We start from the raw sequence: 23662 nt of genomic DNA on the forward strand, positions 1-23662 counted from the left end.
GCTCAAAGCCCCTCACTGGCATCTCATCTCAACAAAGAGTAAAACCCAGGAGTTCTTGTCGTGGCGCAAGAATCCAGCTAGGAACCATGAGATTGTGGGTTCGATCCCTGGCCTTGCTCAGTGGGTTAAGGATCCAGCATTGCCGTGAGCTGTGGTAGGTCCCAGACGCGGCTCGGATCCCGCATTGCTGTGGCTCTGGCGTAGGCCAGTGGCTACAGCTCTGATTCTACCCCTAGCCTGGGAACCTCCATATGCCAGGGGAGCGGCTCTAGAAAAGGCAAAAAGACAAAAAAAAAAAAAAAAAAAAAAAGAGTAAAACCCAAACCGCCAATGCCTACAAAACTCTACGAGATTGGGGCTGTCCCCTGAGGACCTCTCAGACCCATCCCCTGCCACTATCTCAGGCGCTCACTGCTTTAACCACGTTTCCAGCCCTACTCTTTTCTCAGGGCCTTTGCACATCCTGCTCGCTTTGCTGAAAGACTCATTTCTCCTCCCCATCTTATCTTCTTCACCTTGTTCAGGTACCTCCCTTCTCTCCTTCTTTGGGTCTCTGTAGCAAAACTTTCCCTTGGTCACCCTATTTAACATACAGCCCCACTCAAGCAGCGTCCCTTTCCCCATTTTGTTTACTGTTTCCCTGCATTAGAATATAAAGTTCAGATATTACTCAGCCATAAAAGTGAGTGAAATGTTGCCATTTGCAGCAACAGAGATAGACTTAGGGGACATTACACTAAGTGAAATAAGTCAGACAGACACATATTGTATGATATCACTTACATATGGAATCTAAAAGATACAACAAATTAATATAACAAAAAGGAAGAAAACTCACAAAGAACTTGTGGTTACCAATGGGGAGAGGGAAGGGGAGGGGCAACATAGGGAGGGGGGAGTGGAAGGTACAAACTATTGGGTATAAGCTAGGCTCAAGGATGTATTTTGTAATAACTAAATGGAAAGTAACCTTTAAAAACTGTGTACAATTTTTTTTTAATTTTAAAGAATACAAAGTCTAAGAGGTCATAGATTTGAGTTAGCTTGATTCATCACCACATCCCCAGTGCCTAGAACATAACTGGTATATAATAGGCATTGGATAAATATCTAATTGCTCACTTGTTTATTCCACCAATATTTATTAAAAGTCTACTACTATGTTCCAGCAACATGTTAAAAAAAATGATCTCTACCCTCTTGGGGCTTAGAGTCTTGTGAGAGAGATATATAATAAATACATAGATAAGGTAATCCACTTCAGGGAGATTAAAAACCATGAATAAAATAAAATTGTGAAATGGGATAGAGGGACAGAGTACAGGGATACTGCTTTATACAGACTGGCTGGGAGCCTCTCCATGAAAGTGGCTTTGAGCTGAATAATAAGAAAGACCACATGGGAAGCTCTGGAGAAAGAGCATTCTAGGCTGAGGGCAAAGCACGTGAAAGGGGTCTGGGTTAGGAATGAGCTTGGGACATCTCACAGCATCATCTGCTTGTATCCTGTGATTGTCAGCGTGCCCCTGAAGAGATATAAGCTCAAATGTGAGCGATACTGTGTGCCTAGATGCTACCTCCCTTCATTCTCCATCACTTCACATATTCTTCCTCCATAGAGTGGTCTACTGCAGGAAACCATCAGGATTTCCTTACCAAAGTCTGGGTTGTGCATGAGAGGTATAATAATGAATGAAACAGGTGATATGAGACTGAAGGAATAATTTTCTGGTTAATTTTGTATGTTCTATTTCCTGCCTACAGGTTGGTGTCTGGAAAGTCATGAAGAAGTAAGATAGAGAATGTTAATGCTGGGACTTATGGTCCTGCGTGTTGATGGGGGAAGGAAGGGTCATAACTCTTCAGTTTCTTCAATATGTTAAATATGCTTCAGTGTCAGAGGGTAAGAGAGAATTTGGGAAGCCACTAGCTCTGTGTCTCATCTCAATCCACCTTCTAGTGATGGATACATTGATGGTCATTGTTCCTTCTCACGTGTCATGTACTTTCCTAAATAAGAGGCAGTGCTCTGTCCTTTTATCCTAAAGTTTAGGGTATTGGAAACATCTTTGAACCTATGTTCTCATCTGATTTGTAGCTCTTTCCCCACCTATTGCCTTTTCTTCCACTCAGCTTCCCACCCCCCACCCCATCCAAAAGCACAGAGTAAATATTCTGTACATCAAAGATTTGAGAACGGAATGAGGAAGATTAAGAAAAAACATAAAGTTAAAAGAGGAGAAAGAACTGGGGTGAAATGAAGTGAGCCCCTCTGAGGACTGAATGAATTTAATATATGTGACAACAATATGTAAACCATAAAACACCATTCAAGTGTCAGAATCATGATTTCCTACACCCATCATGTTTCCTGACAAGTCTACTCAGTAAATACTGAATGAATAAATGAACGGTAGAAACATTAAAATGAATGCTGTACAGAAAGGGGAGAAGAGACAGAATCAGAAATTGTCCGAAACGAATGTTTAGCTCATTTATCATCCTCCCAATGTGTGTGAATCTTATCTGTATGCAGGCTTTAAAAATCACTGACTTTTTGCATTCACGGAGAGAAAAGAATTGGATACAGAGAGATTAAATAAGTTTAAGTGAACCAGGGGATAAAATGATCTTAATGAAGATTTGATGAAAGATATCCCAATAGCTAATCTTAAAAAGAGAGAAAGAAAATGTTATGTGAGGGACATTGCCAAATTATTAAGTCTAATAGAAAATCCCAACATTGCTATAATATGATTTTTTGTAGTTGAGAACCAAACTGAGAAACAAAAGTTAATGATGTTGGAAATTTAAAATTTTTTCACTTCTACATCCTTATAAACAGTATTTGAAGCTTTTCCAGGAAACAATAATGTGATAGCGAGCATTTATATAATACTTACTATGTGCCAGCCCAATTAATAGAACTATACCTGTATTAGCACCTTTATTTCTCACAGTAACTCTATGAGGTTATTATTACCTGACTTTTTTTTTTTTTTTTTTTTTTTTTTTTTTTTTTGTCCTTTTGCCTTTTCTAGGGCCGCTCCCGCAGTATATGGAGGTTCCCAGGCTAGGGGTCTAATCGGAGCTGTAGCCACTGGCCTACACCAGGGCCACAGCAACACCAGATCCGAGCCGTGTCTGTGACCTACACCACAGCTCACGGCAACGCCAGATCCTTAGGCCAGGGATCCAAGGCAAGGGATCGAACCTGCAACCTCATGATTCCTAGTCAGATTCATTAACCACTGCGCCGCGACGGGAACTCCCTATTACCTGATTTTTAGATTATAAGAGCAAATAACTGATGGAGCTGGGATTTGAACCAAGACAGTTTAACTTTAGAATCTGCTTCTAAACATTGTCTGTATATAACTATATATATATATATAAACATTTCTATGAATGGCTTATATGTAGGGAAGAAACAGGTTCTATAATTTCCCCCACTTTACAGATGACAAGGCCAAGGCAAAGAGAGGTAAGGTAAATGTGACCAGGATAATGCAGCCCTTTATTCCTGCTAGGGACACGAACGGTATTCCAACATTCATGGGCTTATGACCTACAGGACTGATAACCAGAACCTCCAGGTAGCTACTGTGAAAGAACTAGAATTAGGAAGGAGTTAAATCCTTGGCTCTCATTTCTCCTTCTATTGATGGCAAAATCCTGCATCAGGTAGGAACCCACAAGGACGCACTGAACCCACAGACAGGATGGACACACTATTGTCCTATTCTTCACCCGAGTCCGACACACAATAAATATGATTTTATTTCTGGCTCTCTAAAATACCGTTATGGTTTGCAAAGTACCAGGTTCTCAGTATATTTTATTCTGACCTCATTTTCTCTGGACTAGCATAAAGTGAGTTGAGACCTAGGTTCCATTATTCAAAGGCAAGCAGCATCCACTGGTCTTCTGGGACTTGTAAAATTGAACAAAGTATTATACTTGTGGCATTAGATTTCAATCTGAGCACAAAAATAACTGGCTGTCACACACAAGTGATTCTGGAATTCTGACCAAGGCTAATTATTAACATCACCGGTGTTTCCTATGAATCTGAAGGTTTTGGTTTCAAATTGTGTTATTAAACTTAGAAGTTAACCATGAATGAGTTATCACATTCTATTCTGGTGCTTCACTAATGTGAGGACTTTCATATCTTCAGGTTCACTTGATTATCACAATTTCAAGAGGTGTTATTCAACCATGTCACAAATGAAGAAAGAAGCTCAGAGAGGATAGGTGACCGACATAGCCTCTCAGCACCAGAATGCTGGGAGGCAGTGCTGGCACGTAAATGGGTGCTTCCTGACTCTGCATTCAGTGCTCTTCAACTTAACACCTCCAGTGAAGGTGGTCGTTCAACATAATCACCTTGGGGACTCTATTCCTATTGGAGAGATATCAGAATCACCCATGTTTTTTGGCATATCTGTTTAGGAATTTCCTTCAGGGCTAGGTTTCACAAGAACAACATTGCATTAATTTATACTTATGCCAAATCTCAGGTTGATCTCTCTTTACAAGGGTATAATGCAGGGCACCACACTGCAGGACACACCCACATGTTTGAGCATAATGAGGACAAGGCCCGTTTTCATGAGTGTGAAACTAAAGTAACGATTATCAGGTGACCACCTTTTGACATTGGGTTTTAAAACTCTCATCCCCGGAATTCTCTGCTGAATAGCATTGAGTTTAGGTTACTCAGAAAGAAGAAAGGCTGATTCAACCGCAAAGATTTTAATATGTGGTTCCAGAAAGTCTGCATATTTCACTGTGAGGTTTGGACAAGAAGCCAAGCTACAGGCTAGACAATAATGGGCAACTACTTATGTAATTGTAAGATCATTTGCTTGATATAATTAAGAGGGGAAAAACACCTTTCCCCAATTTGCTTTCCAGTTAATGGAGAAATATGCATGATATTTCACAGTAGGGAAATAGCCTCAAACGATGCTAAATTTTATATTACTCAAGATGATTTGTTTTTAGAAAATCAGTTTCTTTTCCCACAGTAAAATGTAGATGAGAAAAGCCATACCCTTTGGAGTTGGAAGAACCTCTTATTCTTATGGCTTTGTTACTTTTTTTTTTTTTTTTTTGGCCCCCAGCCACAGCATGCACAAGTTCCCAGGCCAGGGATTTCACTCATGTCACAGCAGTGACAACACCAGATCCCTGACTACTAGGCCACCAGGGAACTTAAGGCTTTGTTGCTTAAAATCTAAGATATCAGACAAAGTTATTTATATATTCTGAACTTCAGCTCTTTGAGAATGAAGCAAAAACGCTACTTCATCAGACTCTAGTGGGTTTAAATGAGATGATATAAAGCATTTCATTTCATAGTGTCTAGCACATAATGGACACATCATAAACATAAGTTTCTGCCTCCACCCTCCCACTCCTCTCTCTCCACTGACTTCATTAGTCCAATCAGTTCTTTGCTGAGTCTCTCCTCCTAGCTTTTACTGCTCTTTCTCATGGATGACACCTCTTTGGCAGCATCAAAAATGGGCAGAGTCGATGGCATTTCATTGGCAGTTCCTCATTCTTCCCAGGAGTTACTCGTTTCTCACAAACTTGCTCTTTGGCTGGAAGATGTAGTAAAAATCTAGACAGCTTGGAACTCTGCACTTTAGAGCTTATTTCTCATCCTAGACTTTGCATCCCATGTGCCAATTACTAACATAGCTTAGTTTTATCTCTAACTACAAGTTCAGCCATGGCAACACCTGAGAGAGAAAGCCTGGGTAGAAATGGGCAGAGGTGCTTTAAGGAGGCCTATGCCAGGAGTTGATGAAGAGCTAAGACTAAAAGAGGGCAGAGCAGCAAAAACGCCACCCCAAAGGGCAACAGTGATGCAGTCTACATGTGTGTCTTCCTCTTGTGCCTTATTGCAGCCATTTCCCAGTAGCTCCCAGGCTGCAATGAGGCACAAGAGGAAGACACACATGTAGACTGCATCACTGTAGCAGATTTTGCTGGAAGAAATATCAACAGTGCAGGGGAAGTTTAGCTCCTCTTTAAAATTCCACTCAACATCCCTTCAAGCATTTTTGAAGTGGCTACTATGCTCCTGCTCTTGCTGGAAGTCAAGGATGGTCCATGATCTATAAGAAAGTGTGAGAAAGCAAAGTGAATGGCCAGCAATGGCAGGAGCCATCAGGAGTTCCACATGTCACATGTGAAGATCATAGAGAGGGAAGTCACCTTCCTTGCCAGTCAGTGTTCTCTACAGAAACAGAACCAAAAGGATGCATATCTGTATCTATACATTATATTTATATCTATCTATACCTATTAATTGATAGATATACAGATTGATTAAATTCCTTAAATTGAGTTGCGAAATTGGGGGCTGGTAAGTTGGATGTGTGTATGGCAAACCAGCTGGCTGCAAATTCAAGCAAGAGTTGAAGTTAGAGCCTTAAGTCTAAAATCTGCAGGGCCGGTGGGGAGGATGGAAACTCAGGCAGGATTCATATGCTACATCGACATTGAATTCCTTCTTCTCTGGGAAACCTCAATTCTTTGTCCTTATGACTGTCAATTGACTGGATGAGACCCACCTGCATTATCAAGGACAATCTCCTTTACTTAAAGCTTACTGATTGTGTGAATCATGTCTTTAAAATACTTTCATGACAACATCTAAACTAGCTGCCAAACAGCTAGGCACCATAGACTAGCTAAGGTGACACATAAAATTAACCATCATACTTTCCAGTGTTTTATTAGAAGCAAAACGGCTTCTTTTGAGGAAAGATGCCTGTTCATTAGTAAGAAGCCATAGCTTTATAAGCTATGAAGAACTGACCTCTACTCATTACAGTGTAAGAGTATCTGTGGGCAAGTTTAGTCTTCTTAGTCCCCCTGTATTTATGATCAAATTTCAGGCAGACTTGTGGAGTCCAAGCTATTTTTGACAGAGAAGCTATAGTAGTTCCACTCTCAGCCTTGTTGGTTTGGGGGAGGAGGAGACCCTTTGCTGTATCTATGGTACCATGAGCAGAGAGATAAACCAGGTTTGGATCCAGTGCACCAGGCACACAAATGCTCACTCATTAATGAAGATGTTCTCTATTATTTATTCATCTTCAATGTATCATTTATTAACAACCCTATTAAAAAGGCATGAGGAAATCATAAAGAAAGCATTTTGTAACTAAACAAATTCCCTCCAAAAATCACTTTTCCCACCCACTACATACCTTTGCATGTCTTCTTTCTCTAGGCTCTATATGAAGGGGGTATCAAAGCAATGACCTTTTCTATTCATGAATGAGACAATCAAATATTCTGCTTTCCAAAGAAAGAGAAAAGAAAAGATGGTTCCCAAAAAATAAAGACTAGACAACTTAACATTCCTCCCCACAAAAATTCCAGAATGGATGATTAAATAGATGTGTTTCTGAGAGAGAGATAGAGAGAATTGCCTTCCAGAGACATAACGAGCTCACCTTGGGTAAGTCAGGTCAAACAAAACACTCTCCCTTCTTGAATGGCATTGTTAACCTCACAAAATATGGTAATACTGTAGACACAGTATACTATATTTTTGCAAGGATTTGAAAGATCATTCCTGATATCTTTTTGGACACTTTAAAGAAATGTAATCAATAAGATGGATATATTGTTGGGAGTTCCCCTTGTGGCACAGTGGTTAACGAATCTGACTAGGAACCATGAGGTTGCAGGTTCAATCCCTGGCCTTGCTCAGGGGGTTAAGGATCTGGCATTGCCGTGAGCTGTGGTGTAGGTCGCAGACGTGGCTCAGATCCCGTGCTGCTGTGGCTGTGGCGTAAGCCAGCAGCTACAGCTCCGATTGGACCCTTAGCCTGGGAACCTCCACATGCCACGGGAGTGGCTCAAGTAAAGGTAAAAAGACATAAAAAAAAAAAAAAAGGATACATTGTTAAGACAGATCTATTCAAAGATTGTTGATGAATGGAACAATGTTGAACTGAAGAGAAAAGCTGGAAATAAGAGTTTGCTTTAGCTCTTTTCTACAGACCTTTTATTTTATCAACAATTAAATGAATTCACCTACAGTCAACTAATCTATGACAAAGGAGGGAAGAATATACAATGGAAGAAAGACAGCCCCTTCAATAAGTGGTGCTGGAAAAACTGGACAGCCACACAGAAAAGAATGAAATTAAAACACTCTCTAACACCATACACAAAAATAAACTCAAAATGGATTAAAGACCTAGATATAAGACAAGATACTATAAAACTCTTAGAGGAAAACATAGGCCAAACACTCTCTGACATAAACAACAACATCTTCTCAGATCTACCTCTTAGAGTAATGACAATAAAAACAAAAATAAACAAATAGGACTTAACTTAAAAGTTTCTGCACAGCAAAGGAAACCCTAAACAAAACAAAACAAAACCCATGGAATGGGAGAAAATATTTGCAAATTAAGCCACTGACAAGGGATTAATCTCCAAAATTTACAAACACCTTCTGCAGCTCAACACCGAAAAAACAAACAACCCATCAAAAAATGGGCAGAAGATCTAGACAGACAGTTCTCCAAAGAAGACATACAGATGGCCAAAAAAACACATGAAAAGATATTCAACATCACTCATTATTAGAGAAATACAAATCAAAACCACAATGAGGTACCACCTTATACCAGCCAGAATGGCCATCATCCAAAAGTCTACAAATAATAAGTGCTGGAGAGGGTGTAGAGAAAAGGAAACCCTATTACACTGTTGGTTGGATTGTAAATTGGTGCAACTACTCTGGAAAACAGTATGGAGATTCCTCAGAAAACTAAACGTAGAACTACCATTGGATCTAGCAATCCCACTCCTGGGCATCCTCAGTGCATCCCCCAACCCTGAACCTGTCTCATTTGGAAACTGTAAGTTTCAAAGTCTGTGAGTCAGTATCTGTTCTGCAAAGAAGTTCATTCTGTCCACCACGGGAAAAGACACACATACTCCAATGTTCATTGCAGGACTATATACAATAGCCAAGACATGGAAACAACCTAAATGTCCATCAACAGAGGAGTGGATCAAGAAGATGTGGTATATATACACAATGGAATATTACTCTGCCATTAAAAGGAACAAAATACTGGCATTTGTAGCAACATGGATGGACCTAGAAATCATCATGCTAAGTGAAGTCAGTCAGACAATGAGACGCAAACATCAAATGCTGTCACTGACATGTGGAATCTAAAAACAGGACAGAATGAACAGATACTGACTCACAGACTTTGAAACTTATAGTTTCCAAATGAGACAGGTTGGGGGTGGAGGGATGCACTGAGGATTTTGGATGGAAATGCTATAAAATTTGGTTGTGATAACTGTACAACTATAAATGTAATAAAATTCATTAAGTAATAAAAAAATTTTTAATTGACATAGGTAAAAACAGTTTGCACATGAAAAAATGGAAAATGTTGTGTTGGAAGACAAAGAAGACAAAAGAGATTATCATACTAAGTGAAGCTGGACAGTGGGAGACAAACATCATATGATATCATTTATATGTGGAACCTAAAAAAAAAGGATACAAATGACTTTATTTGCAGAACAGAAACAGACTCACAGACTTTGAAAATCTTCTGGTTACCAAAGGGGACAGGTGGAGGGGAGGGAAGGGTGGACTGGAGGTTTGGGATGGATAGCTTCTAAAATTACTTTGTAATGATGGCTGTACAACTATAAATACAATAAAATTCACTGAATTATTTTTAAAAACATGTGAAATAAACTCAGTATTTTAATAAATCAGAATAAATAAATAAATTCAAAAAACAATTAAATGAATTAAAATAAAAAACTAAATGCACATGTGGGCATCTAATCCAACAAATAGGGAATTAACATTCAAAATCATCCACATGGGCTTCAGTAACACAGAGAAACAAACAATAGAGGCTATAATAAGGATAAATGTAAAATCATGCAGTTGCTTAAGATGCAGCTTCGCAGATGTTCAGGTAAAAAATTACTTGGCACTCTGCATCAACTACAAGTTCAAGAAGCCAATAAGATGGCATGCATGTAACATAACACATGCACACACACCCAAATACAATAGCTTTTTAAAAAACTAGAGAGGACCTTAGAAATTACTCAAGTCAAATTCCTCATGTTTCAGCGAAAAGTTGGGCATGCAATGATAAAAATACAATAACTGATAGTAAACCTGCATCCTGTATGTTTTAATGTAGACATCGCACTCTTCAGAGTTACCTTGCTGTGGCCGTGCCTTGCATCTCTCTGATGCTTAGTGATGTTGAGCACCTTTTCATATACTACTTGGCCATTTGGATGATCTTTGGAGAAACGTCTGATTTCTTTGCCTGTTTTTTAGTTAGGATGTTCTTCTTTTGCTATTGAGGAAAGGAGTTCCTCATATATTTTGGATATTAACCTCTTATTAGATAAACAGTTTGCAAATATTTTCTCCCATTCTGTTGGTTTCCTTTTCATTTTATTGACTTCCCTTGCTGTGCAGAAGCTTTTTAGATTGATGTAATCCCATTTGTCTATTTTTGCTTTCATTACCTAAATGTTCATCAATGGATAAAGAAAATGTAGTATATACATACAATGGAATATAATTGAGCTTTAAAAAGAAAGAACTCATGCCATTTGGGACAATATTGATGAACCTGGAGCACAATATGCTAAGTGAAATAAGCCATACACAGAAGAAAAACACTACATAGTACCACTGAGGTGAGGAATTTAAAATAGCCAAACTCATGGAAGCAGAGAGCAAGGGCTGGGAGAAGGAGGAAACGGGGACATATTAGTCAAAGGGCATAATATCTCAGTTATACAAGATGAATAAGTCCTGGAAATCTATAGCATAGCATAGTGCCTATATTTCCCAACACTTGAATACTAAAAGTTTTGCTAAGAGGGTAGGTCTTATGTTAAGTGTCCTCATCACAAATAATAATAAGTAAAGAAAAAATTATTTTAATATGCAAGAGTGGATTTTCAAGGAGTGTAAGTAAGGTTGTGAGGAATCTAAAAACAATGTAACAAAAACAGTAAAATGGAAAGAGATTTTTTTTTTTTAATTTTAGCCTAGAAGGTAGTAGAAGAGCATAGAAGGGAATACTGTAAGAGGTGGCATGGCAGCTGTAGTCTTTTCAAGACTAAAGGGAAAACTAAGGCTTATAGGTAGAAGTTATTAAAAGGAAAAATTCAAGTTTAGCTTAAGAAAAACATTTTGAATAGCAAGTGCCCACTAGAACCCACCGATGGGAAAGGTGATTTCAACAAGAGTGGGTTCCCGTTTCTGCTGTACATCTAAGCTATACACCCACCAAAGACAGCAACAGAGAAGGGACTCATGACATGGGTTAAAAAGCTGCACTAGGTGATCTCTACTTCCTTTGTAAGATTCTACAGTTTCAGAGAACAGCTTTCCTCACCACCTTCTTATGCAAAAATAGGTGCTGTTGGAGTTCCCTGGTGGCTCAGTAGGTTAAGGATCAACTGCTATCATTGCTGTGGCTCAAATCACTGCTGTGACACGGGATCAATCCCTGGCCCAGGAGTTTTCAAATGCCACAGGCATAGCAAAAAAAAAAAAAAAAAAAAAAAAAAGCACTGTTTTTTTTCTAATCTTTTCTCCCATTTTCAGGGTTTAAAACTTGATTAAGGAGTTCCCGTCGTGGCGCAGTGGTTAACGAATCCAACTAGGAACCATGAGGTTGGGGGTTCGATCCCTGCCCTTGCTCAGTGGGTTAAGGATCCGGCATCGCTGTGAGCTGTGGTGTAGGTCGCAGACGCGGCTCGGATCCCTCGTTGCTGTGGCTCTGGCCTAGGCTGGCAGCTACAGCTCCGATTCAACCCCTAGTCTGGGAACCTCCATATGCCAGGGGAGCGGCCCAAGAAAAGGCAAAAAGACAAAAAAAAAAAAAAAAGAAAAAACTTAACACCTCTAATATTAGAGAACTCATAATGGTAATCATAGGGGTATGTACATCTTAAACACTCCCTGTGTGTCAGGATATATGGCAACCAGTAGACCAATCATGCCAATAATCTGTTATTTGATGTTATAAGTCAAATAAGCCCTGTCTTATTTGATGTCCAGATTTGAAAAACAGCATAATTTTCTTCTTCTTGTTAAATCAAGGGTAATACTCTCATTATCATCAAATATTTCCAAAATGTTTGATAATCCGTCTTCTTCATTTATTTTAATAAATCCAAGTATAACAAGTGAACATTTATTAATAAAAATCTGCTTTTGTAAATACATTACAATGGAAGTAAAAACCTATTAAATAATATAGCACCAAACCACATAATTTAAATCATTTTATCGTACAAATTGATTTTTAATTATATTGGTTTCTCACCTGTTCATTCTACCAAGACCTCAGATGATTTAGCCATTATGCTAGATAAAAACTGAAGTAGCCATTATGCAATAGGCAAAATCCACAGAATTGTACAATGCAGAGTAAATCCTAAGGTAAAATATGGACTTTTGTGAATAATAACATATTCATATTGGTTCATCAATTGTAACAAATGTACCACACCAATGCAAGGCTGTAACAATAGAAGAAACAGTGGAGCGTGGGGGAGAACACTGCACTTTCTATTCAATTTTTCTGTACACCTAAAACTTCCCTAAGAAATAAAATCTAAAAAATAAAATCTAAAAAAAAAAATTTTTTTTTTTTAAATGAAGCAGTCAAAATATCATCAGCCCTCTGATCATTTACCCTTGGTCCACGCCCCCAAACATTCTACAGCCCTGCATTTACAAATATCTCATCCACAGAGATACTAAAGACAGGAAGAAACAGTTTCATTCAGTCCCAATGGGTGATATTGTCACAATCTGGAAATTTAACTTAATCTTACCCAATTTAATATAAACCGGGCGTCCTTCACATATCCCAACAACGGTTGGGATAGTTTTTCCATGATTAAGAATTTTATATATGCTTGGATTATCTGATCCCTTTTCCTGAAACAATCTTCATCACCTTTATGACCCTTCTAGCCACCTAACTAGAAGTTACACTGACCCATCCTACACTGCCTAGGTATTCAGGGATGCTCTTTCAGTCAGTGGAAGGAGCTGTTGTATGCCCATCACATGTAAGGCACTGTGTTGAGTTGTGGGGAGACAGCTCTGTCTAAGGCAGGCAGAGTTCCTATTCTCAGCAGAGAATGCAGACAGGCAATAAACTAATTTTACAGTAAATAAGCAACTCCATGTTTATCACATCCCATAATGTACACTCAACAAATATTGGTTGAATGAATGAGAACTCAACTGATTAAAAAAATCACCTGGACTTAATTAAATTTTTCCTTTATACCACCTAAAAGAGTTTACTAAGAAAAATAATATTATAGAATAATGTATGCATATTCAACCTCCTTAAACTGAATGTCTTTAAAATATTGGTATAACCATTTATTTAATGTTTCAAATGTTTCAAATAAGCTCTTCTTTTTTAACTTAAGAATAATATTTTTCCTAGTTAGACAGCAACTTCAACCGACCAAATGACTATCCCTGCTTGCTTTGTCAGAACACTTTAGGGTGGCGAAATTTATACTAATGTGTGTTAGGTATTTAAACACTCTGAGCAAACCTTCAGATATTCAATCCAGAGAAGTAGTGAGCGAACTCTTTTTTTGTCCTACCAGCAGGATAAAGCCGTAATAATGCACCCTCTGCAGAACCATCAAAAGGCCTATGTTTTCTTCCTCCAGCTATTTCCAGCTACTCAGGTGAAGCTAAGAGTTGGATTTACCCAGGGAGGGAGATGAAGGTGTAGGCAAGGGAGTGATTAAAAGGATAGAATGAATCCAACTTGTGCAAGAAGGGAAAGGAGGCCATGAGTAGGGCCTGCTCAAAATAGCACTTAAAAGCCGTGGGAGTAGCCTTCGAAATTCTTTTCTCCTCAAATAAGGAGTTCAGGGAGGCAGGAGAGCATATAATGGGGTTTCTAACCAAGAGGAGATAAAGGGAAGATGTTTCCCACCTCTTGCCTTTTCAGTCTCTCAGTATCTTTTGCCTCCTTTATCAACATCACATGTCTGAAGGCTGCAGCTCCAAGTCCACCCTCAGAGCGAGGCTTTCCAGCTTCTCCTGCATTAATCAACTTTCCTTTCACTTAAATTCTCCTTCCACCTTCAAAAGTAACCTTTGTTGGTGACTTGCACTCTTGCTTGTGTGAAAGGGATTGAACAGCTTTGATCATTATGTTGTTTCTCTTTTATTTCTGTCTGGTTTAATATTATTGTTCTATTTCCAAAGTGAAAACAAAAAGTAGGTGCTTATTCCTATAATCAAAATAGATTCTTAGCAGGGAAACTAGACTCAACAGATTTGAATACAACAAAAACTAGTGCTTGACCCCATTACAATGAATAGGAATAGATCTCACTACTCCTGACCATGGCACATGCTGGTGGCCAAGAGGAAAGTAGGCAATGCCTGGCCTTTCACCTTCCCAGAGGTGCTGTCCAACATTTTCATATCAGTCTCTTTGGCCAAAACTTAGTCATGTGACCATACCCAGTGCAGTAGCATAACAAGAGTGGGCAGGTGGAAGCAGTTCTACCCGGAGGACTATCAGGTGATGGACAGCAAGCCACCAGCAGGTCCAGCAACACATCTACCCAGATGGTGGAACGTTTTCATCCACTTGTGTTAAAGCCATCAAAAGATTCTATGGTCATATCCTGTTGTTATGTCCAAATAAAATAAGCTGTCACTTGTCAATTGTCAAATTAACAAATTAACAAATCTTTCTCCTTGTTATCCCCACTGTACCCTAAACTTTAAGCCTCCACAAAATAGAGGCCATTTCATTTTATTTTTGTATCTGAAATACATGGGCTCACCCACTAAAAGTCTGTTCAGTGAATAAATGAATGAATGAGACAGTGCATGAACAGCTAAACTGGATGAGTGAATCTGAGGGAAGATGCAAATAAATATGATCCAAGTATCTAATTTGCCTGGTCAGCTTGTTTTAATTTTTAAATCACTATTTGCTTAGTTTCAATTATTTCCTGCCTCATATTTGTTGCTCCATTGGGGAGAAAAAATTAAGTTCCAATATTTAGAATTACGGAATTTAAAATCATATGCTTTGGTAAAATGTATACATGTTTCCTCAAGAGGGTCCAGTGGACATAAATATGAGAGTGGTTTAGTCCTCTTCATCTTCAAAAATGTTTACTGTTCATTTATAGGCCAGAGGGTAGGAGAATTGCTCCCACATAAGTTCAACAAAGAGGATCCCTATCAGCTGCTTATCTTCCATCTCAAAACATTTAGCAGGAACCTATAAACATATTCTATACATTTCCCTCTTTCATGGATGTACAGGAATTATCAGTAGTAATTTCTTTGGGTGATTGATAATACATAAGCAATAACTTAGAATTTTGTATTTTATTATCTCACATGTAAAATTGTTTAGATATTAAAATATCATCTTTTCAGGGAGAAAAATGAGCATGTTGACTGTCTCTTTAATGAAATTATAACCCTGTCACTTCCTTTGAGGAAGAAGAATTAAAAGCAACCAAGGGTATATTGCTAGTTTCCTGACATGTGGTGACGGACAATGCTACACAAGGCAGAAATAAATTGCACTTTCTGTGGTGTAGAGTGTTTGGTCAATGCTTTCAAAACAATGTATGGTTATAAAAAAGGGGAAATATTCAAGGTAAAGTTGTATCTTGTGTTTAAAGAGTAGCCTGGAGATGGAGAAGTTTGTTGGTTTTGCATCCACAAGGCTGCTTTTCAGACGCTAGATTCATATGTGATGGAGGAAGAGTAGCACCTAGTGGTAGAAAGTATGAGCTGCATCCACCAGGGAGCTGACTGGAAGGGTTTCAGGCACATAAAACACCGAAGCTGGCATCTTCAGTTCCTGAGATGAGTGTTTATCATGTATGGTTACAGATTTAAGTCAACTTAATGTGTTTAAATACTTTCAAATAAAATGTATAGATGATCAATGTATCCAAGAACTTAGAAATTCTTGAATATATTTTTGAAATTTTCTGAACTTTTCACAAATACCCAAAGCATGTATAGTAAAATGTGAAAGGTTAAAACAAAATACATTTCTTAGACTGAGAATCTATTTAATAATTACTTACCTAAGTCTACTAACATTTGAGCGAAAGACTGTTGCTTTCTTAAGCAAGAAGTTGTATTTCACTGAGAGTATTTCAAGAACTTGAAGATACCTGTAAACAGCTACTCAAATTCTCTTTTCTTCCGGTGATGGATGTCATAAGCATTGTACAGTATTTCATGCACTTTGGGCGTACATTCACTTAATTGAGCATTTAAAAACTTTTATAGTGGAAACTAGTTTTAATCATATAGCTTACAGTTTGATGATGACAGTGGTAAAGAGAAATAATTGGAAAAATTGTGAATAAGCATTTGTGCATACTTCCATTCCTAAATTAAATGTAAATTCAACTAAAATTTTATTCCCTTGGTGAGAGTGTAAGCATACTAATGTGTCTTCTGTCTTTGAGACCATGATGTAAAAAGAATTGTGAAATTCACATTACACCTATTTTGTTTTTATTCCCCAAGCTCCTTTTTCTAGTGGCAGGCATCACACTGCCACATACACACACAGGCCAGGCCAATCACTGTGTCCCACTCCCTGGCCTTTGGGATTATTCCCAGATTGTCCAATGAAAGTGTAGCTTACAGAAGTGATATCTTGAACCAGAGCTGGCAGAGGAATCTGTTCTTTCCCCCTTTGATGGGCAGCTGTCAGAGGGGATACTCCAACCATAAGAAACTTGGCGCAGCAGAGGATGAAGTAAAATAGGAGAGAGGAGAAGAGAAAGAGCCTCTAGGGCACGAGTTTCTTGTTCTGGTTACTGAGGTCCCTGGCTCCTGTTTGCTGTTCCTGTTTCTCTCATAAATCTCGTTGAGACAAGATCTGCTTTGAGACATGTTTCTTCAACCTAAAGAGAACTGACTCATACTGCATTTTTAAAATAAGACGTAATGATGGAAAGCAGTATGGAGGTTCCTTAAAAAACTAAAAATAGAGTATACACACACACAGGGATTATTACTCAGCCATAAAAAAAATGAAATAATGTCATTAGCAACATGGATTGACCTAGAGATTATTATACCGAGTGAAGTAAGTCAGAGAAAGACAAATATCCTATGGTATCACTTCTATGTGGAATCTTAAAAAATGACAGAAATGAACTTATTTACAAAACGGAAACAGACTCAGAGAACAAATTTATGATTACCAAAGGGGAAAGGGGTGTAGAAAAATTGGGAGTTTGAATTAACAGATATACACTACTATATATAAAATAGATAAACAACAAGGATTTACTGTATTGGCATAGGGAACTATATTCAATATCTTATAATAACCTATGATGGAAAAGAATCTGAAGAAGAATATACATGTGTATATGTGCGTGCGCATAACAATCACTTTGCTATACAACCGAAACAAACTCAATGTTGTAAATCAATTACACTTTGATTTAAAAAAACAATAGGGAGTTCCTGTCGTGGCGCAGTGGTTAACGAATCCGACTAGGAACCATGAGGTTGCGGGTTCGGTCCCTGCCCTTGCTCAGTGGGTTAACAATCTGGCGTTGCCGTGAGCTGTGGTGTAGGTTGCAGACGCGGCTCGGATCCCGCCTTGCTGTGGCTCTGGCGTGGGCCAGTGGCTACAGCTCCGATTCGACCCCTAGCCTGGGAACCTCCATATGCCGCAGGAGCGGCCCAAAGAAATAGCAAAAAATAAATAAATAAATAAATAAAATAAAAATAAAAAAACAATAATTTGTTTCTGTTCTGTCGTATCACTAGCTTCCATCCTCTAATTCCCCTCATGGTCCAAGAAGGCTGCTAGAGCTCTAATCACCGCATCTACCTAACTCACTTTAGAGAGGGGAAAGAAATAGAGCAAGAAGTATTCTTTCCTGGAGTCACGGAGAACCAGCCAACCAAGCAAAAGTAGGGGAGGAGGAGACTGGTGGCTCTGCCTCAAAGACTCCTGTTCCTTCCAGGATTTCTCAAAATGGTATTCTGTGGCTCATAAGAGATTCACCCTTCTGGACACCACCTAAAGCTTAACTCAGTAAATGATTCTGGGACAGATGCTCCCAAGATTACAATTTGAGAAACTCCAACATTTTAAGCAAACTGAGCCTGAGATTGTTTTAATACGATAGAGTAAAACGATGCTTTAAAGATAGGACTTAGGTTGTTGAGTATATAAGACCAATGCTTTTTAATTAAATACAGAAATTACTGGGAGAGGCAAGGATGAAAAGCATCAGAGACAAACAAGTGAGGCTGCATGGGGATGTTTGTGGATAAAGCACAGCCAGGGAGGAACGCAGCCCTGGAAGGAAATACACGAGGCACAAACTAAATCAGAAGCTGCAGCCCCAAGACACAGATTAAAATGGCTTTGTCCATGAGAAAAAAAGAAGCCCTGAGGAGGAAAAATGAATTTTGGAAAATTGTGAATATGGCCTCATAAAACCAAGTGCAAGATAAACTTAAAGGATAAATTACAGCAAAAAAAAAAAAAAAAGTGTTCAGGTTTTTGTTTTTTTCGTTATAGCTGGTTTACAGTGTTCTGTCAATTTTCTACTATACAGCATGTTGACCAGGTTACACATACATGCAGAGATTCATCAGAAGTGATTAGATATAGTTCCCAGTGCTATACAGCAGGATCTCATTGCCTACCCATTCCAAAGGCAACAGTCTGCATCTATTAACCCCAGACTCCCAGTCCATCCCACTCCTTCCCCCTCCCCCTTGGCAGCAAGTCTGTTCTCCAAGTCCATGATTTTCAAAAAAAAAAAAGTTTTTCAAGCACACAGATTTCTTTTAAAGTATTATTCAGCATTCCTACACACACACACACACACACACACACACACACACACACACACACACACACGTTTTTCTACTTTACAATAGTAACCTTCAGGGTCAGCAGAGATTTTTCTAAGCAGATATTTTTCTCCTTTAGGAGCCAAATTGTACTACTGACATCCGAGGGTTTGCCCTGGGCTGGGATACTGAGTCTGCACCCAGTCCAGCTATGACCCTCACTTTGCCTCCTCTTCCATCTTCGCCCTGCTCCCCAGCTGGCGATCCCTCAGTCTTGCATCCCACTCGCTATTCTGTCTTCTGTAACCTCAGATATTCCCTCTCTACTGACTTCTTCTCTGGCTATAAGAATATTCCTTGTCTCTTTTCATCAAAATAATACTCTCAAGTGCCCCCTCTATTTTGCTTCACAAAGTAGCCCCCCCCCAAACAATCATATGTAAACTGTCATCCTTACTCGGCTGCTCCCACTTTCTTCACTGCTCGCTGCTGCTCCTGCCCCTATTAATGCGCTGAAAATAACAGAGATTCCCCAGAGGCCTCCTCACTGCCAAATCTAATTTCTTTTCAATCCTCAGCTTCCGCCAAACTCTCTGTGACATGTGACTCTGTTGATCATTCCACATCTTTGAAATTGTTTCTCCGTTGGGTTCTGAGAAAACACTCGATTCTGCTGCCTCCCTTACCTTTCTGCTCAGATTCTTTTGCTGGTTAAATGTTGATATTACCCAGGGCTCCACACTCATGCTAGTGTGCACATGTGTCCAAACTGTGGTCTCCAGACCCAACATCCCCATCACCAGGGCCTCAGGTAGAAATGCAAATTGGGGGAGTTCCTGTGGTGGCTCAGCGAAAGGAATCTGACTAGTATCCATGAGGATGAAGGTTCAGTCCCTGGCCTCCCTCAGTGTTAAGGATCTGGCATTGCCATGAGCTTTGGTATAGGCTGCAGATGCGGTTCAGATCTGGCGTTGCTGTGGCTGTGGCATAGGCTACAGCTCCAACTTGACCCCTAGCCTGGGAACCTCCATATGCCAAGGGCGCAGCCCTTTAAAAAAAAATGCAAATGTGGGTGCCAGATAGAATATAGGACACCCAGTTACACTGGAATTTCATGGCCGTAACATTTTGTCTATCTTTCTGTGTATGTGGTCTCCCTTCCACAGGCTGCAGGCTTGTGGCCCCCTCTTGCTTCTGGTGTTTGCGCCCCCCTCATTGTGGCTTCTTTGTCTTTTGGTGTAGGATATCTTTTTTGGTAGTTTCCAGTCTATTTTGCCGATGGTTGTTCAGCAGTTAGTTGTGATTTTGGTGTGAGAGGAGGTGATCTTGAGTCCTCTGTTCCACTGTCTTGTCTCTAGACCAAACTGGAATTTCAGAAAAGCAATGAATAAACTTTATGATAAAAAAAATTCAGGATAAGTGTGTCCCATGCAATATTTGGGACCCATCTATCCTTAAAAAATTGTTGTTTATCTGAAATTCATATTTAATCGGATCTGGTATCTTTATTTGCTAAATCTTGCCATCCCAAATGCAAATTACTGGTCCCTATTACAGTCCTACTGAAATTCTGGGGGTGAGACCATTATCTGTGTTTTAACGAGCCCTCCAGGTGATTCTGACGCTCTCTAAAGTTTGAGGAATACTGCTCTACAGCACATGCTCAAGTGACCTCACGTGCTCCCATGACAACACTTAGCAAAATTGTGAGAAGTTCACCAAAGCTGATGTAGGTTCTCCTGAATTCGATTTAACTATGTAACCCACCCCTGTGTGGAAAACCAGGAAGAATCCAAGAATAAAGTTATCAAGTTTCTGGCTTCAGGGCAATTTTGACCAGAATGGGTGTGAGATGGAAAGACACAATGAGGGAGCATCTGTTTTTCTGCTACTCCCTGCATGGAGTTATGAAAAAATATTTAATAGCTGGAAGCAGGTTTCAGCTACACCCACTCCCACCTCTGCAGTCTCTGTAAGAAAAATGGTAGAGAGCTTGTGTGAGTTTGGGGTCTGAGCGTAAGGGAGCCATTGCCCTGAGAGCTTCCCGTGGTTCCTCTAAGCCACCTCGGCAAGGGAGAGGAGAGATGGGATGGTGGGAAACAAGGGCAGCTTCATGAGCCTCTGAACCCCAAAAGGAAAGTGACGGTAGATGGGACTTTGAGGGTGGGTGGGCTCAAAAGGGTCACACAGGCCCAGATGGCACAGAGGCCAGGGGGATCAAGGACACTTCAGCAGGTGCCATCAGAAGGGGAGCAAACCCCAAGATCAGATGAGTCTGCACATTAGCTGATGTCAGCAGAAATGGCCCCAGAAAGAACCCTGTCTCATCACATCATGATCTCAGGAGCTTCAGCTGTTAAAGGAAGTTTGTATGAGAAATTGCTAACAGGACTGAGTTGACCTAGAAGAGATTAGATTAAGTGCCCTGATACACATTAATATACATTGTGAAATGATTACCATAATCAAGTCAATTAACACATCTGTCACCTCACCTAGTTACCATTTGTGTGTGTGTGTGTGTGTGTGTGTGTGGAGAACAACTACTCTCTTAGCAAATTTCAAGTATACAACATGGTGTTAACTACAGCCACCTTAACACACATCCCCAGAAATCATTCATCTTACAACTGAAAGTTTACCCTATGTAACCAACATCTCCCCATCTCCCCAACCTGCTACCCCTGGCAACCACCATTCCACTCTCTGGTTCTAAAAGTGGTTCTACTTACAGAACCATTCTACTCTCTGGTTATAGACATGGGAATAACATTCAAGTCATAAAAATAGATGGAAATCCTGCTATTTGTGACAACATGGAGGATGTTGTGCTAAGTGAAATGAGCCAAACATAGAAATACAGTATGATCTCACTTACATGTGGAATCTTAAAAAGTACAACTCATAGAACCAACTCATTTTAACAAATGAATGGAAGTAGAATGAATGGCAAAGAAGGGATGCCCTTGGGAACTTCTGATTCTTCAGAAAGACTTGGACAGTGAACTGGTCTACACAGTCACCTGTTCTTCACTCCAGAATAGTCTCAAGGGCTTAACTCTGAAAATTTGGAGGAAAAAGCCTTAAATTGAAACAGCACTGTGTCAACACTTGTAGTTCACAAGGTCAAACTGATTGAAAGCAATGCTTTCTTTCTACACACTGCAGTTTACCTAACATCCCATGAGGTGCTCAGAACTATGTCAGATTCTATACAGATTGTAACTGTTTGAACTCTGAGCATTATTGATAAAAGAAGTAATATTGAAAAAGCTGGATTCCTATTATCTCTACCAATAATTGTGATATAATTCTTAGTGTGTGTCACAATTATATGGAAATAAAAATCTTAGCAGTGAATGAAGGTTACTAAAAGTAGCAGCAGCGATTAAATCTCCAATATTTACATAACTTTAGAAGGCAAATGTTAAGAAAGATAAAGAGAAAACCATGTAAGTGAGATCATTCCATAAAATAATAAAAAGACAGGACCTTTTTTAAAATGTTGAATACATGAAAATGTCACAAGGTAGAATAACACATCATTTGGTGAATGTGTTTTATACATCATACACTTGGGTTTTCTAACTTTTATAAGGGATTTTAACTTAAAACTTTCATTGTGTTGACAAGATAATGAATGACTTTCTAGCTTCTTCCCACTCAAGGGGGTGCTGGAAAACCATCTGGCACAATAGGTGGCACTGCCTCCCCTGGGTTTCTCAGTCAGGCTGCCACGGAGCCCTCTTCAGGAAGGTGCCATGATCCCTGGTCACCCTGGGTCCAGCCATGCCACAGTGCCCAACTCACCCTGAGAGTCCCCTCTGCCAGCGAGTCCCTTTTCCCCTTCGCTCTACTAGTAAATCTCTCCTCCTTTTCCCCTAAGACCTTAATGAAATGTCTCCTCCCCTATGGCAGCCACCTCAGTCTTCCAAGGCGAACTTGTAACCCCTACTTCAGGGGTTCCTCAGTGCTCTAGCCATGCCCTGTTTTGCTGCACTAACATTTTATACTCATTCATTTATTTCTTCAGCAAAAATGCATCGAGCATCTGGCATGGATCAGACATTGTGTCCAGTTCTGGAAACAAAGATAAATGGCACAGAGGGTCTCCTGTCAATAAGCTGGCAAACTAGACACAGGATGGCATGTGATAACAGGATGGCACAGCAACGATGGACAAAGACATGCAGGGGTGGTAGTGGGGGCGTTGGGGAAACACAGAAGAGGCACAGATTACTGGGCTTGGAAAGAGGGTGCATTGGAGGCCTAATGAGACCAAAGGATACCTGAGCCAGGCAATGGAAGGAGTAGTTAATGACCAGGCAGAGGGGACAGTGGAAAGTCTGCTAAGAGTAATGTGTGTGTGGGGTTGGGTAGAACATACAAGCTGCTGGGAGTTTGGGGAAGCTCAGAGTCTGGTAAAAGATAAGGATGGAGAGAGGAACAGAGATCAGACTATTCATGTCCTGTTAGGATGCTTAGATTTTATCCAGTTGGCAGATTAGGCGTCAGCCTGGTAGTATCATGAAAGTACACATCCCTACGCTACACCCCCAGAGGTGTTGATTTAATAGGTCTGGACAAGGGCCAGAAATCTTCCATTTTAACAAACTCTCATGTGGCTCTGATGCATCTTGCCTAAGAACTACATTTTAAAGAAACACTTCTGTAAAATGACCGGAGGAAGCCTTTGAGGGATTTACACAAACAAATAGTAAAGAATTGTGT

The 23662-nt window shown here is 39.7% G+C and overlaps 1 long non-coding RNA gene across 1 annotated transcript in view; it reads right to left on the minus strand.

The window, feature by feature from the left end:
• LOC110255830 overlaps positions 1-23662 on the minus strand; it is a 161953-nt gene that overhangs the window by 89709 nt on the left and 48582 nt on the right. The window lies entirely within an intron of this gene.

This window comes from Sus scrofa, chromosome 11, assembly GCF_000003025.6.
Source record: "Sus scrofa isolate TJ Tabasco breed Duroc chromosome 11, Sscrofa11.1, whole genome shotgun sequence".
In the NCBI taxonomy this organism is placed as follows: domain Eukaryota; kingdom Metazoa; phylum Chordata; class Mammalia; order Artiodactyla; family Suidae; genus Sus; species Sus scrofa.